This window comes from Zalophus californianus, chromosome 7, assembly GCF_009762305.2.
Source record: "Zalophus californianus isolate mZalCal1 chromosome 7, mZalCal1.pri.v2, whole genome shotgun sequence".
NCBI lineage: Eukaryota > Metazoa > Chordata > Mammalia > Carnivora > Otariidae > Zalophus > Zalophus californianus.
The window spans coordinates 14,205,481-14,223,146 of NC_045601.1; the positions used below are offsets into that span (position 1 = coordinate 14,205,481).

The 17,666-nt window shown below is 38.0% G+C and overlaps 1 protein-coding gene across 4 annotated transcripts in view; it reads left to right on the plus strand.

The window, feature by feature from the left end:
* Positions 1 to 17,666, plus strand: part of RGS17 (regulator of G protein signaling 17) — a 91,507-nt gene that overhangs the window by 35,977 nt on the left and 37,864 nt on the right. The window contains exons 1-2 of one of the 4 annotated variants that reach the window (XM_027601564.2): positions 6,060 to 6,120; positions 13,102 to 13,160. The exons of 1 other annotated variant lie outside the window; for it this stretch is intronic. The gene's annotated coding sequence lies outside the window, so the exon portion shown is untranslated. Of the gene's footprint in view, positions 1 to 6,010; positions 6,121 to 13,101; positions 13,161 to 17,666 lie in introns of those variants that run through there. 2 more of the 4 variants (XM_027601562.2, XM_027601565.2) reach the window with 2 other exon arrangements.

Below are 17,666 nucleotides of genomic sequence, written 5' to 3' on the forward strand. Positions count from 1 at the left end.
GAAACCTTAAATCACTTCCACCTTTAAAAATACAAAAATTTACTCCCTTGACTCTACATCCTTTTTGAGCTATTCTCTACCATCCCTCTCCCCTTCACAACCAAACTTCGAAAGAGATGTTGAAGCTACTTGCCTCCCTTGCCTTGCCTCACCTTTGTACCTCACCCCTTCTAATCATTCTGATGCCCTAGACCATATATGTAACCATTTTCTGATTGTCACTGACCCCCGTGTACTTAAATCCAATCAGTTATCTTGATTTCAGTGTCTATCAGATACAGAATCCACACTACAATAAAACAGAAAACAAATTTGCTAAGGGCTTTTTAGTAGCTCACAGATTTCTAAGAGGGCCAGTGGGAAGCTCTATAGCTAAATGTCCAGGAGCAAGGCCCAGCTGGGACATTTGTAGAGAAAATGGCATTGCTACTTCTGTTCAGCATTGATAAAGCTCCAGGCTGGATGACAACCTCTGCTACTCCCATCCTTGAATAGCCAAACCCTTCTACCACCTTACATGCCAGAAGACCAATTCTCTGCAATGTGGCCATCTCTACCCCCCTTATAAATAAACAAAGCAATCATTCATCTAAATTCCAATGAGTTATTCATCACTACATTCTCACAACCCAAGATCATACATCATGCCTGAATGTTCCACATCAATACTATCAACGTTCCTATTTTATGACAATGAGGTTTTCAGTGATATTTTCAGTATTTGCATGTGTGTGCATGTGTCTTTAAAAATAACCTCTTAGGGCGCCTGGGTGCTTCAGTGGGTGAAGCGTCTGCCTTCGGCTCAGGTCATGGTCCCGGGGTCCTGGGATCAAGTCCCACATCGGGCTCCCTGCTCCGCGGGAAGCCTGTTTCTCCCTCTCCCACTCCCCCTGCTTGTGTTCCCTCTGTCACTGTGTCTCTCTCTGTCAAATAAATAAAATCTTTAAAAAAATAAAATAAAAATAACCGCTTAATCTGAAAGCTGTATTACAGTTTTTGATATGGTAAAACTAACATTGTCTCCCTGAGAAAAACATGCCATTTGGTAGTTTGCAGCATTAACAAATTCAGGCAGTTTTAACTTCTGACCTGACAATTTTAGCTTAAAAATATTTACGTTTTTCTTTGTTAAAATGTCGCTCTTTGGGTTTAAATTTAATTTATGTTGTAGCAGTTCTTACATTTCAATTCCAAGATCTCGCCCTGGAGTAATATTTACTGGTTTTGTTTCTTGTTTGTTTCTCCTTCTGCCCTCCCTCATCAGTATTGTCCAAGAATTAATGAGTTGTGTCCATCAAAGATTAGTACTAATGACCAAATTTCCATAAAAACAGACTCACCACTCTACCAGCTTTTTCTTCTGCAAGCTTGCCTGTAGGAATGATCCATTAATTAAAAATTAAAAGAAACTAGAAGATGTTTGTCGCCCATAAATCTGACTATGCCACTGGCCTTACCCTGTTTCAGCATTTTAAAAAAGAGATATTTTTTAAAAATCTGTGATGAAAGCTATAATAACTACTCTTTAATCTGCCCTAAAAACTGATGAAGAAAACTAGCTTTCTTGGCTTCATGAGGTATTCACTGATTCATTGGAAATAAGACAAAATGTTTCCTCACCATCGGAATTCAGATAAAACATTTAATTAGAGATACAGCCTTACCTTGGAGGAGGTGGAGACTGGAATTTGTAGGGAGGAGTCTAGAGAGGAGGGAAGTTTTCAGATAAAAAACTACAGAAATCTGCTTAGGGTCTTCTTGACTTGCTGGTACTAGGCCATGAATGCATCAAGTAAAATTCCACAAAATCAAGCAAAGAAAGAGGCGAGAATAGCAAGAAACAACTCCCAGGGCTTACAGTTAGGCAGGAGGCCACTCAAACTCCAACCAGCCAGAGTAGATGGATAGTCCATAGTAATCAGCTGGCGCATCTAGTGGGGACCCTGGTAGGGTCAAGCCTTAGTAGGAGATCTGAATTGCGTTTGGGGTCATGGTTATTCTAGACCCACTAGCAAACCTTGCAAAGGGGCCTTCAGTGGATCATGCCTATCTGCAAGTAGCTTACTAGCCTGCCAGAACAAAGTCCAACTACCATTAAGAGAAGAAAACAAAATTTCTTCTTCAAATATGTGAGTGGATTAAGCAACTATTTGGACCTTATTTGGGGGGAAAATTTTATTTTTTAATTTTTTAAATTTTATTATGTTAATCACCATACATTACATCATTAGTTTTTGATGTAGTGTTCCATGATTCATTGTTTGCATATAACACCCAGTGCTCCATGCAGTACCTGCCCTCTTTAATACCCATCACCAGGCTAACCCATCCCCCCACCCCCCTCCCACCTAGAACCCTCAGAGACTATGGACTCTGAGAAACAAACTGGGGGGAAGTTTTAAAGTTATGAATTCTCTGCTTTCATAATTACAGGAACATTTAGATTTTCTGTTTCTTTTCTTATGTCTTTCAAGGAATTAGTCCATTTTATCTAAGCCGTCCATCATTGGCATAAAGTTGTTGATAGAATTCCCTTATTCTTTTAATATCTATAGGATCTGTCATGATATCCCTTTTTTCATTCTTGATATTGGCAATTTGTCTTCTCTCTTTCTTCGTTGACTTGAATTTATTTCAGTTAGCTAACCCCCACATTCAGGGACATTTTGGTCATTTCCAATCTTTTATTACTGTAAATTATGTTTTAATGTATAACAATGTGCATGTGCGATTTCATATTTAGAGATGTATCTTCATGGTAGATTCTTGGAAGTGAGTTTGGCTAGATCAAAGGGCAAATACGTATGTACTTTTGTTAGACATTGCCAAATTTCCCTCCATAATGGTTGAACCATTTTGTTTTCCCTCTAACAGCATATGGAAATTCACTCTTTACAGCTTTTCTGACAGGATATGTTGTCAAGCTTTTGATTCATAAACGTGATATTTGAATAGTGGTATATCAATGTAATATAATTTGCATTTATTTATGTTTTCTTACATTAAAGTACAATTATATACTTGTTTCTAGTGAACCATCTATATACATCTTTTGTCCACTTTTTATTAGGTTTTTGGTCTTTTCTTTTGTTTAAAAGAGCTCTTTAGATTGGCAAATGGTAACCATGCCCAGACCAAACAAATGCTCTCTGATAGTCTTCACACCTCTCGGTATTTGTACTCTACATATCCCATTGTTGTAGTTGCTTCTTCCGATGAAAATTAACCCTCTAAGCTCTAAATTTTTTTTTTTAATTCTTCCAGTTTAGCATTTGTCTACTGATTATGCTTATGGTAGTGTTACTTTTGTTTTGTTTCTTGTCATGCAAAGTCTTTTATTTTTTTTTTAATTTGATCATGGTTTGCAAGATTTTCCCTTCTCCCAGATTATAAAGGAATTCACCCATATTGTCTTGTAATATTTGTATATTTTCAATGTTTGCATCTATGTCTGGGATATATTTAGAGTATATTCTGGTATATAGTTTGAAGATTCAATGAACATTATCTCTTTCTAAATAACTATTCATTTCTTATAGCACCACTTAAAAGAACCCTTTTCACTTTTATTCTGTACTAAATTTCCATTTTTTTGGACTCTAAATAGTAGTATGAATATTGAACTAGGTTTACCTATGAATGACAATGAAGAATGGAATATTGCAAAACAAGAAATCAAATTATTTTTGGTTTATTTAAAGCTAGGTTACCTAACTTGAACTATGTAAATTTTTTTTGTTTTCTTGAACTATGCAAATAATTTTTAAATACAGCACATAATAAAATGTGTGAATTAATTTATTTATATTGTTACTTATTCACCATTTTGTAAATTCATGTTGTTGACGTAATCCGACCAATTTTGCTCTCTATTCTGATCAGCATCCAGGGCAGAACAGCTCATAGTTTCATGCTGAATTGCACTAACACAAGAATGGGTGATGGCCCCTGCCTCCTCAAGCTTCTTCCCTCCTAATGGTGTACTTCAAAAGGAAAACTCAAAGAATAGATTTTAGTTCCTTTCCCAAACTGAGGTTTCCATATGAAAGTCAAACAATCAATCAACCAATAGATAGTCTATTTTGGATACCAACCATGGACTGCTGTACATACAAAAATCCTTTTCAAAATATCACCAACCCAATTAATGGTGAGACTCTTGATTGCCGACAACAACCAATTTACTAAGGCTAAGGAGGAATTTCTAATAAACTGTATCCTGTTTGTAACATCTGTATACCTGGTAACTGGGAAGGCAGCCTTTTCCTGCCAATTACAGAATTAAGGAAACACTTTTTTTTTCCATTTTACTCCATAGTCATTTCAATATGTTAACTAGAGAGTTCCAAATATTTCTGACATGCTTTGACAGGGACTTCGGTAGTGAGGAAGCTGTTGAGAATGAATAACGTTCTATATAACCTATCTTATGTGACTGGTTAAAACAAGGGATGCAGAGCCAAACAAAATGAAGGGCATGGATTGTTAGGAGGAATATTACTCAGGTGGAATCGATTTTGTCTGCCTGTTAAAACTCAGAAACACTGGGGCACCTGGGTGGCTCAGTCGTTGAGCGTCTGCCTTCTGCTCAGGTCATGGTCCCAGGGTCCTGGGATCGAGCCCCACATTGGGCTCGCTGCTCGGCAGGAAGCCTGCTTCTCCCTCTCCCTCCGCCCCTGCTTGTGTTACTTCTCTCGCTGTGTCCCTCTCTGTCAAATAAATAAATAAAAAATCTTAAAAAAAAAAACAAAACTCAGAAACACTGACTTGGGATCAACAGACCATTGCTGACTTCGGGTTGTGCAGACTCCTGTGTAAATGAACAGCCAACAGCCAATTGTTATGCAACAAGCCATAGAAAACACTATTAACTTTGGAAACGGAAGATTGCATAAATTTGTGTTACAAATAGGGATAGCTCTTCTCTTCGGGATAGTAAGGTTCATTTCCTCCTCAAGAATTTTTTTAAATGGGGCACCTGCGTGGCTCAGTCGTTAAGCGTCTGCCTTTGGCTCAGGTCATGATCCCAGGGTCCTGGGATCGAGCCCCGCATCAGGCTCCCTGCTCTTCGGGAAGCCTGCTTCTCCCTCTCCCACTCCCCCTGCTTGTGTTCCCTCTCTCGTTGTGTCTCTCTCTGTCAAAGAAATAAAATCTTTAAAAAAAAAGATTTTTTTTAAATGTTGGGAAAACAATTCCTTCTTATATTTCAAGAGTGACAAGAAACTCTCATCTTAATAGTCTTAAAATATATCTGAATTCTAACTCACCTACTGAGATAGGTCTGAGTTTCATTTCTTCCTTATTTTAGGTCTGGATGACATACTTAGCAACATTCAGTAAGGATCGTTGAACTGAACCCCTTTCAGTACATTTTGTCATCAGTCAGTGAGAACACAGAACACACATGAACATGGGCCAACAGAGCCGCCATCGATGGTGGATAGCCACCGTTTGTCCCTCTAGAATATTCTCTCTTCTCTAGCCTCCTGTGTCCCAGGAGACTGATCAGTATGGCCTCAATTGAAGAGCTTGGCCAATATGGAGCATGGCAGGAGGTCAAAGGAAGGCAGAAGGGATGCTTGGGATATTACTTCCTGCACAGTCACCTGAGCTGCCTGCTTCTCTTGATTTACCTCGGATTACAGCTTTGGTCAGAAGGCCTGTCCCAGTCTCTTAACCATTTTACTCTCCTTGTACCTGCATGACTAGGAACCATAACATCACTTATATTACCTATACCTGTCACCTGTTCTCCAGAATACTGCCTTGTCCTTTGGGATCTCCCTCCTTTCCCCCCCACACACCCTTTTTAAGCAACCCATTATTAAACACTCTTTAAACCTGACTGTGCCATCCGTTACCTCCTGGGATCCTGACTGCTAACCCCTCTGAAAATTTCACAGAATAGCCTCCAGCTGTCACAGGCATGCCTGTGGCACCTCAAGATAAGACTAGAGAAGTAGCAGATGCTAATAACACTTTCTCAAGTGGAACAAGCCTGTTTGGATAAAAAGCCAGGAACTGCCTCTTCTGGGCAGGGCTTGAAGAGGAAGAGAACAAGAAGAGAGAGTAGAGCAGAATCGATGGCTGCACAGAAGATGAGTGATACCTCTCCTTACGGTAATTGTAGTGAAACAACATTTATCTTGTTTTCTGGAATGTTTCATTTTATTTATTTTTATTTATTTTTAAGATTTTATTTACTTGAGAGAGAGAGAGAGAGCGAGAGAGAGAGAAAGAGCTCAAGCAGGGGGAGGGGCAGAGCCAGAGGGAGAAGCAGGCTCCCCTGCTGAGCAGGGAGCTAGATGCTGGGCCTCCATCCGGGGACTCCAGGATCATGACCTGAGCTGAAGGCAGACGCTTAACCAACTGAGCCACCCAGCTGCCCTCTGAAATATTTTAGAAGCCCCTCGGGAGATGTATTTACAGTGAAGGGGATGCCCTTTTACTGCAAACCAACCTAAAAACTTCCACTGTAACCAACTTAATGAAAACTGATGGGCCATCAAGATGAAAAACATGACACCATCTTTAGACTGATATGAGCTGTACATATAGGAATTTAATGTATGCATGTTCATTGATTTTCTAGATTTGTAAACCTTCAATTGCAAATCACGATCTTTATATTTTTAATTTTGTATCAGATATTTCACAGTTCATATGAAATCAAAACCAAGTATTATAAATTTATTTCTATAAGGAACAAGTATTTCCAACAGGTATTTAAATAAAGGCTTTTATAGGCTTCTTCACTGAATAAAATAATGTAACTCTACTGTGGAAAAAAACAGAAGTGTAGACAATCACAAGAGATTGACAAAATCATGCATCATGGATGGACTGAACTATCCAGCCTTTCTGGAGCATCTGGGATACGCCCATTGCCTGGCAGAGAGATTTACAAGAGGGCTGTTATCAGGTTCTGGTCACTTCTTGGATCCTATCGGAGGTTTGCCCTACAAATCTGTGCTAGAGCGCATTGCCTAGGAATTACTAATAAAGAAAGAAGGATCACAGACTTTGGAGATAGGCAGGCTTAAGTTTAAACCTATACCAGGTACCAGCTGGATACCAGGGACTAATCTCTCTGGTTTCAGTTTCCCTAGATATAAAGCGGCAATATCTACCTCACAGGTTTGTTTTGAAGGCTGCATGAGAACCTATGTAAAAACTGCTCAAAGAAAAAAAAAATCTGGTTGAGTGTAATGGCACAGCCCCGTTGGAAGACATTTTGGCAGCTTCTGACAAAACTAAACATATTCTTACCGTATGATTCAGCAATCACACTCCTTGGTATCTACCCAAAGGAGCTGAAAACTTATATTGACATAAAAACGTGCACACGATGTTTATAATAGCTTTATTCCTAGTTGTCAAAACTTGGAAGCAACTGAGATGTCCTTCAGTAGATGAATGTATAAATAAACTGTGATACATCCAGACAATGGAATATTATTCAGCTCTAAAAAGAAATGAGCTATCAAGCCATGAAAAGACATGGAGGAACCTCAAATGCGTATCACTAAGTGAAAGAAGCCAATCTGAAATGGCTACATACTGTACGGTTTGCACTGTAAAACATTCTGCAAGAGGCAAAACTATGGGGACAGTGAAAAGATGAGTGGTTGCCAGGGGTGGAGAGCAAGGGGAGGGATGAATAGGCAAAGCACAGGGGATTTTTAGGGTAATGAAAATTCTCTTACGATATTACAATGATGGATATATGTCATTACCCATTTGTCCAAATCCATGAAATATTAAACACTAAGAGTGAACCCTAAGGTAAACAGTGGACTTGAGGTGATTATGATGTGTCAGTGTAAGCTCATCATTCTGGTGAATGATGATAATGGGGAAGATATGCATGTGTGGGGGGTATATGAGATATCTCTGTACCTCCCTTGCAATTCTGTTGTAAACCTAAAACTGCTCTCAAAAAAATAGTCTTAAAATTTTTTAAAATAATTATCTGCATCCCACTTCTATTTAATTATATAATCCATTTCTCTCTAACGCAGTAACACAATGTCAGAAGCCCTACTTCATGAGGCTGACTTTTGCTGCAACCTATAATAACTGCAGTGTGTTTTATATTTTAGTATTTTAATGGTTTATGAATTATGTGGAATAGAGCAATGTAGTAGCATTTTTTCCAACAGCATGTGAATTTTTGATACATTCTCACTCTCCGAAGTATACTAATATTTCTGTTCCTACACGACAAATCATTACCCTCAGCATTAACTGAGCAGCTAATGACAGTGGGGCACTGCCTTAGATACTGAAGATACATATAGTAATTCGACAGTACCCTTCTCTTCAAAACATTCATAGAGAAAGGACAAAAGCATACAAATCAGTGTAATTACCAAAAACTGAGAGCTCACCGTGTGCCCAGCGCTGTGCTTATTATAGGGATCTTTTCATTTAATCTCATACATTTTGGTGAATTATTAGGTAATGTTATTATCCTGATCTCATAATTGCATGACCTAGAGCTCAAAATAGTTAGGTAACTTGCTCACAGAGTAAGAGATAGAGCTTTAATCTGAATTTTCAACTCCTGCAATAGAGTATATTCTCCCTAACAATGCTAGTTCTGACATCGGGTACAGACAATTAAGTGTTAGAACATTGCTACTCAATGTGTGATCACATGTGATTCCTGCGCTGGTTTGCAAAACATTTGTTATTGGTCCATAACAAAGTAAATAATGCAATCGAGAGTAAGCTTTTAGAAATGTTTAGAGCAAATTTGACAGAGTAATTTTATGTCTATTAAATCTAATAATAAAAACAAATTGTTGCTTTATATTGCATTTTTCCCCATTTTATTATTTGTTTTTGTTGTGTTTGACCAAAGTATTGCTCCATGGCTGATTGGAAATTTAAAAACAAAAAACAAAAGAGGGGCACCTGACTGGCTCAGTTGGTAGAGCATGCAACTCTTGATCTTGGGGTTGTCGGCTCAAGCCCCACATGGAGCCTAGAGCTTACTTAATAGGAAGGAAGGAAAGAGGGAAGAAAGAAGGAAGGGAGGGAGGGAAGGAGAAGTAACCTCTGTTAACATTAAAAAGAACAACACAAAACAAAAAAACACCCTAGTCCTTCACTACCAATAGTGTGCGAGTCACTCTTCTAATCCAGAGGATTAGTGGGATGGCAAAGGGTCAGAGGTGAAGTAGGAATTATGACAGTGTTATCATAGCGTGAATAGCTAATGCTGAGTACTTAACTATGTGCTCAAGACTGTGCTTAGTTTCTCTCTCTCTCTCCACACATACATACACACATACCATATAAACCACATGTATACCATACACATGTATATATGTACATACATGTATAAATATATACATACAGTACCATATATATGTGTATACACATATTTCTTTGTATAGAGTTATCATTTAATATCTATACAACAACCCTAAAATTGTCAATTAGATACCTACCATGTCCATTTTACCTGATTATTTTCTGGATATCACTGCTAATATCTACTTCTTCCCCCAGAGTTATTCTTTGCTAAAAAACAAACCAATGGAGTTCCTCTCATTACCAGTGCTCTTTGGTGAATATATGAGGATGGAGAATAATTATGCTTCCCCCCTCAAAAAAAAAAAAATAAAACCTGTCACTCTACTTCTTCTCTCTTTTCTGTATTTCAGAGGGTACTTAGTGGGAGGTTGGGAATATCTGTGTCAAGGGCTTCGGGAAAGCCTTTATTCCCTCATCATGCTTAGCTTTTCTAGTAACTGCTGCCCGCTCTTCCTGGAATGAGTAAAAATGTTTTGCTGTGTGAGTGAAGAGTGCTGGCTGAATTGATTCCATCACTTGTGTACTTCCTGGAGTTTGGTGAATTCGTTAAAAAAACAAAACAAGGAAATTGAGATGAGGTGGTATGAATTTTCTGACAGGACCATGTTGCTGAACATGAGTATGTTGAAGGCAGAGTGAAGGGAAGTAACTGTCTTGATTAAACAGACCTAATAATGTGCTATAGGGAAAGGTGACCATAAATCCTCTTCAATGAATTTTTACCTTGAGTAGAACACAGGCCAGCTTTTGAAAAAATTTTCTGGTTACTGGATTGTGTCTTTAAATGTTCCTTCTTCTATAGATGTCTGTTAGTGTGAGACAATATATACGGAATGTAGCTTTGGAAAGAATAGATATGCTGAATATATCTGAGGAGGTGGTAGAGTTAAGCTGTTCTTCGATATAGAAAGTATTAGGAAGTACAAGAGAGAATCCGAGGTAACCTACATTGGCTTGGGTTGTAGAGAAAGGTTTGGATTGCATATAGGGATATTATGATAAACACAAACATAAGTGGGGTATAGTTTGTGTTTTGTCTCTTCTGGTGATGCTTCCACGTAGTATTATCCCTTTATTCCAATTTAATGTGTTTATTTAGACATTGCTCTGTATTGAATTTCCATAGCAATTATCCCTGTTTGTGTAACTATCTTAAATAATTATATGAATAATTACTATTGGGAGAAACAGTCTCTGGCATACCCTTTTCAAATGTGATTTTGTTTTCTCTACTGATTTTTTTTTCTGTTTACAGTTTGCCTTTTTTTTCCTTCTGTTAACTTGCTTATCTTTTTTTAAAAGATTTTATTTATTTGAGAGAGAGTGAGTGGGGGAGGGGCAGAGGGAGAGGGAGAAGCAGACTTCCCGCTGAGCAGGGAGCCCAACACATGGGGCTCCATCCCAGGACCCTGAGATCAGGACCTGAGCCCAAGGCAAATGCTCAACCGACTGAGTCACCCAGGCGCCCCTTAACTTTGCTTATTATCTTTTTTATGTGAATTGCGGTAATAAGTGTGTCTGCTCTCTGAAAAGCAATTCAGTGATTCCCAAAATGAATATGTCACATAGACGAAAGTGCTGTTACTGCTTCTCTAAGTCAACACATGATGATTCCATATTAATCAATGGTGTTTTCTAGAATGGCACAATGAAAGTAACAGGGCCGTGCTGAGGATTCTCATTGTCAACATGCAGTGTTTATGGCAAAGGTTTAGTCCCATTTCTATAATGTTCACCCTAAGCTAATGCTGCTATTCTAAACTAAAGCCAAGCCTGAATAAGTCAGGTAAAGAGTGGATTTTTTTTTTTAAAGTTCTACTTCGTCTGTATTGGTATTTTAGACTTTCTGCTGTTGCTAAGTAATTGAGTGACCTTCCTCTTCATATTAACTGAGCAAATCTGACTTCTGTTGGGGAACCTGTCTACGCACCTATGCTAGAAAGACACCTTCTCTTTGTCTTATCTCACTTCTTTAACACACATTGACTGAGCTCACTGGTTCTCAAGCTTATATGTGATGAAGTTCCTGGAAAATATGGTGCTTTTCACCACTATCATGTTGATGATGTTAATATTGAAATCACTGATTTTTAAATTTATGTGTAAAATTAAATACTGGCTTTTATTATATTCCAAAGTATGCAAACAGTAGTAGATACCAACATTTTAAGAAGAAAAAAATGGGATAAACTTTATGAGAGACATTTCTCCTCCTTAAATTAACTTTTTTCTTCTGACCAAAATAGAGAGATGGTTCTATGTGGAGTGGAACACTTGATCTATCTCACAAAATTTCAGTTCTCAGTGGGAGCTTAATTGAGACACATAATTACTCCTTTATGTGTATCAAAATTACCAAGATGAATGGCCCAGCCTCTGCCCTCAAAGAGCTCATGCTCCTGTAGGAAGAACTCACAAAAGGCAAAACTATAAAACGGTATGAAATTGCAGATCAAAGAAGGTCAAGCATTGCTAAGTACCTTCCCATAGGCTGGTCTGGCAGAGACTGCCAGGAGAAAAAAGAGTGAGAGTCTTTAGGATGTCAGAGTCCAGTAATGTAACAGGCTTGCCCACGAATTACAACGCAGAATGGTAGGTGCACAATACTGGGTCAACACTGAGAGGGAAGCGCTTACTTCTGCCCCAATGGGTAGAAGACAGAGGGGATGGTAAGTGAGATGAGCATCGAAGGGGTAGTATTTCAACAAGCTCTTTGTGACTGATTTTTCCTCCCACTTTGTGTTTAGGTCGAACATACCGTGTCTTTCTGACTCCTGGATATATCTCTACACACTGATCACAGTGCCCCAAGTTCACAACTTAGTGTGGCCTGAATCAGTGCTTCTCAGGCCTTACTGGTTATATGGATCATCAGGGAATCTTGTTAAAATGTAAAATCAAATCCACTAAGTCTGAGGTGGGGTGTGAGATCCTCATTTCTAACAACCTCCCAGGGGGTGCAATGGTGCTGATCCATGGACCACACTATGAATGGCAAAGGCCTGTTTTTTTTTTTGTTTTGTTTAAGATTTTATTTATTTATTCATGAGAGACAGAGAGAGACAGGCAGAGGGAGAAGCAGACTCCCCGCTGAGCAGGGAGCCCGATGCGGGACCCGTTCCCAGGACCCTGGGATCATGACCTGAGCTGAAGGCAGACGCTTAACCATCTGAGCCACCCAGGTGCCCAGAGACCTGGTTTTTAACTCTTTGTATGAGAACCTTGGCAATTACCAAGTCCATCAATCACCCTGGCAGTTATATTTAAAAACCCATCTTAAAATTTTGAAGAAAAATCTTCATGTAAACATGAAGACAGAAGTTGTCTGGGACTAATAAGAACAAGTATTGTGATTGTGATTACAGATTAGTGAATGCTGTTCACTTGGCACACTGCTAAGGTTACTAGTCATAATAGCAATAAATATGCTTTGCTTTCCCTTCCTTACAACTACTGAGTGAAGTGAATACCATTTCCCCATTTTACAGACAACGGCAGAGGTTAAGTAACTTACCCACTGCCGCCTGGCCAGGACAAGCCAGACCCCTATGACTCTAGTCCAGATCTCTCCTCCTCCAAGCCACTACACTTTAAAAAGCATAGTCAAAAGAAAAAAATGGAAAGTTGATAGAAGGCCAGAATCATAGGATAAGAAATTGTGATGTCCTGTGGAATCAAAATGGGTGAATCTTCTGAGGACAAAAACTAGCATCCATGCTGTCCGAGTGCCCTTATAAAATAACCCTGTCAAATAATGCTTTTAAATGTGTCCTGTAGATGCACAGGAGCCAGAACAAGGAGAGGGACTGACACTGATCTGATTCTCTACTTTAAAGGTAAAGGAAGACACAGCAGTGACTATATTTAATCTTACATATATTTACATACTTATAAATACATATGAAAATATTATCAACATGAAGAGAGAATTGCAGACTCAACATAATGTGACATTTTAGTGAGCTTTATATATCACCTAAGAAACGAAATACATGGATATATTTACTGATGGAGTCAGACCTAACAACCCAAAGTATTGACCAGAATCACATTCTCAGGAGTATTCCCTCTGAGTGCACAGAGATTACTTCTCAAATTCCTCGTAGTTTTAATGTAATCATAAAAATGGTGTTTTTGAAAACACAAAAAGTAGCCCCTTTGACCCCCCACCCCTGCAAAAAGCAAAAACTAGTTTGGATACAACTCTTTTTAGATAAACATATCTTGAGACTGGAAATGACATTGAAAGCTTGCTCTGTCACATAGATAAATGCTGGCTTGGGTGAAGCAGAGTAGTTATCAGAAATGTTAAATTGAGGGCGGAGTTGTTTTCCTTCACAGGGAAAATACATCACAACCAGGAATAGATATCTGTACATAGTGAATTGCTTCCTTGTCCACCCCGGTGCTAAAGAAGGCCTCACGAATTTGGCTTATTTAGCAAGTACCTTTTTGGGGCTAAACATGGAATCAATGACTATATGGCAAAACTAAATGCTTTCACTAAACATGAGAAGATGGTGGCAATTATAATGAAGTTTGATTGTTGGATAAGGAGTTGATTGTGGGTACTATGAGTCACTTGAGACTCCGTTCATTTACATGTGATAAAAATTACAGTGTTAGTGGTGAAATGAAAAACCAAACTATTAGTATTCTTTCTTCACTGAGTAAGCCTTTGTGTAGATCCCTGAGATAGGGAGATTCTACCCAATGGGTACAAAAATTTGACAACCCACCCTATAAGAAATGATCTCTCAGCAAGAAGATAGTGATGGAAATCTTCAACATCTGTAGCTTGAAAACATTGTACCACACCAACTTTCTGGCAACATTAGGAACAGTTCTTTCCAGTGCTATCTTGAGAGGACTGTCACTTATTGAGTGCTTACGATATGTATAAAGATTTGTTCCAAGCATTTTACATATTCAACCCATTTGACCTTTACAGTAATAATGATGTACTGAGGTGTTCTATTATTATCAATCCCAAAGGGACACTTTGGGAAAGGATAAAGAACACTGTTCAAACTTGACAGTATGTCTTAGAGCTATAAGAATTGTATGTAAAAATTTGAAATCTCTGCCTTGGGAAAGTAGATTTTTTTTTTAATAATCTGAGAAATCTACCATATTCACTGTCACAATATTCAATATTTATTATGCATCTACTATTGACAGAAATTACTGCTAGATTCCAGGAAAACCAATATATATGAGATATATTTTTTCTTTCTCTCCTTTCTCTTAAGAGTTTTACAATTCTATTGGGAAACAATATAAAAACAAAAGAGATGAAGAATAATATTAGTCAACGCTCAAGAACTGACAATATGATCTACAAGAGTGTAGAAACTGATAAAAACAGGGGTTGTCCTCTCCCTCCCAACTGTATTTTGAAGAGAGTAGTTAGCTTGGGCAGGCCATTTCCAGAATAGTAACTTCAGAACTAAGATATTTTCTGTCTCAGGAGGCTGGGTGGCTCATTCGGTTAAGTGTCTGACTCTTGATCTCAGCCCAGGTCTTGATCTCAAGGTCATGAGTTCAAGGCCCATGTTGGGCTCCACGCTAACCATCCATGTAAAATTGAGGCCTCTGTACATCAGCCTCTTTCAAAGGGTTGTCAAGCCTCCATTTGAATGCTCAAGAATACATGGCTTGATACCAACCTCAAAGGTAAATGAAGATCTCATCTGAGTATCAGATCCTTATATGGAAAGTAAGGAAGCAAGAGTCTTAATTGTTTCTATTCGCCAATCCATCTTCTAACATTTGGGATCCTACAAAGCAGATCTGTATTTTCTCCTACATGATATCACTTCAAATATTAGAGAAGTATGATTCAGATTTTCTTTTTCTTCATTAGAGCAAACACCTTTGTTCTAAAAATAGTATTCTTATGAGACTTTTTGGTTTTTTGTTTTGTTTTGTTTTGTTTTAGTTCTCCTCCTTCTAGTCTTCTGAACATATTTCAGTTTCTTTCTTAACTTGTGGTGACTGGGATTAAACACAACCATTTATCCAGCCCAGAGAAGACCCATCACCAGCTTAGAAAACTTGTTTTAGAAAACATGCTTCTATTAATGCATTCTAAGTTTTCATTAACTATTTTGTTTACATTGTACTATTAATACTGAATTTATTGTCCAGTAAATCACCTAAAATTTTTCATATGCTCCTTGTACTCCATGTTTCTCCCATACTTGTCTTACAAAGTTTTTTTTAGATCCAAGCTCATATCCTTATATTTATCTTTTTAAATTTCATCTTGTTCATTGCTCAAACTGTGAAGATATTTTTCCAGTTGAAATATAAGTGACATATAACATTGTGTAAGTGTAAAGTGTACAAGTGTTGGTTTGATACATTTATATATTGCAATACGATTGTAGCATTAGCTAACACCTCCATCATGTCCCATAATTATCATTTCTTCTATGTGGTGAGAATATTTAAGGTCTAGTCTCCTAGCAACTTTGAAGTATGTAATACGGTATTGTTAACTATAAGCACAATGCCGTTATGATCTCTAGAACTTCCTCATGTTCTAACTGCAAGTTTGTATCCTTTGACCAGCATCTCCCCAGTTCCTCCACCACCAGCCCCTGAACCACCATTCTACTCTGTTTCTACAAGTTCAGCTTTTTTAGATTCCACATAAAAGGGGCAACAAACAATATTTGTCTTTCTCTGTCTGCCTTATCTCACTTAGCATGTTGCCCTCAAGGTCCACCCATGTTGTTACAAATGGCAAGATTTCCTTCTTTCTCATGGCTGAATAATATTCCATTTTACATACATATATACATATATATGTATGGAATATATATGAGTGGAATATCATTATATTCAATTTTACATATGTATATACATATATCATATGTGTACATACATATACGTGTGTGTGTGTGTGTGTACACACATACATACACACAAACACACCACATCTTTATCCATCATCCATTGACAAACACTAAGGTTGGTTTCCATATCTTGGGTAGTGTGAATAATGCAACTACAATGAACATGGGAGTTCAGGTATCTTTTCTAAATCCTGTTTTTATTTGCTTTGGACATGTACCCAGAAATGGAATTGCTGGATCAGATGGTAATTCTATTTTTAATTTTTTGAAGAACCACCATACTTCAAAACTTTCATGTTTTTCATGTGGCTAAATCAATTTATATTCCTACCAACAGTGCATCACTATTCCCATTTCTCTACATCCTCAACAATACTTGTTATTTCTTGACTTTTTGTTAATAGACAATCTAGCAGGTGTGAGGTGATATCTCCTTGTGGTTTAGATTTGCATTTCCCTGATAATTAGTAATGTTGAGTATCTTTTCATGAATGTGCGGGCCATTTGAGTGTCTTCTTTGGAAAAAAGCCTATTCAGTTCCTCTGCCCATTTTTTTTTTTTTTTTTTTGCTGGGTTGTTATTTTTTGTTATTGAGTTGCATGAGATCTTTATATATTTTGGAAATTAAGCCCTTTGCCAGATACATGGTTGCAAGTATTTTCTCCCATTCTGTAAGATGCCTTTTCATTTTGGTGATTATTTCTGTTGCTGTGCAGAAGCTTTCATGGTTGGATGTAGTCCCACTTGTTGATTTTTACTTTTGTTGTGTAAAGATGGTTTTTGATCATTGCACGTGATCCTGGAAAAGGGGAAAAAGCAACATGGAGTAAAACTGTGGTCAGGTGGAAATGAGATCAAATGTCCTCCTTACTTCTTGAAAGATACAAGTAATGCCCCCAAACAACAAAAAGCCCTCCCTCATCACTACCTCGGATTTATTGGTTTACCTTGCTAATAAGTTTACCGAAGCTTTGAGGGGGAAATGATGATGCTCAAGGATTAATCTTTATTCTGTAACAGCTTTCCCAGTACCTCACTATAAGAACTAAATGAAGTGTTTTCCAAGGTGGCCAGTGTGAGAGGAGCAGTCTGGGATGCCACTATCCATGCTCCCAGCCCTGCTGTGCCCCTGGGTCATGGGCCCTTCCAGAGCCACACAGCTCAGAGTCTGAAGTCCTAATTTTGTGCACAAGTATGTACTTCTCTGCAAAGGAGAAACCAATTTCCCCTGCCTCATTCTCCTCTAGCCTGCGAAATTAATTAGTTTCTTGACAGTCTATCTCCCTAGGGAGTTTGAGTGGAGGAAAAAAGAATTGGCCTCCCCATACTCAAAATTGTTTGAGTTTTAGTCCTTGGTTATGCACCCTTTTGCAAAACATTTTTTCTTCTTTTTTCCTTTATGACATTAAGAAAATTTGTTTTGCTTGAAACTAGAATCAGTTACCTCTAGAAAAGAAAACTATAACAGTTATACAGATT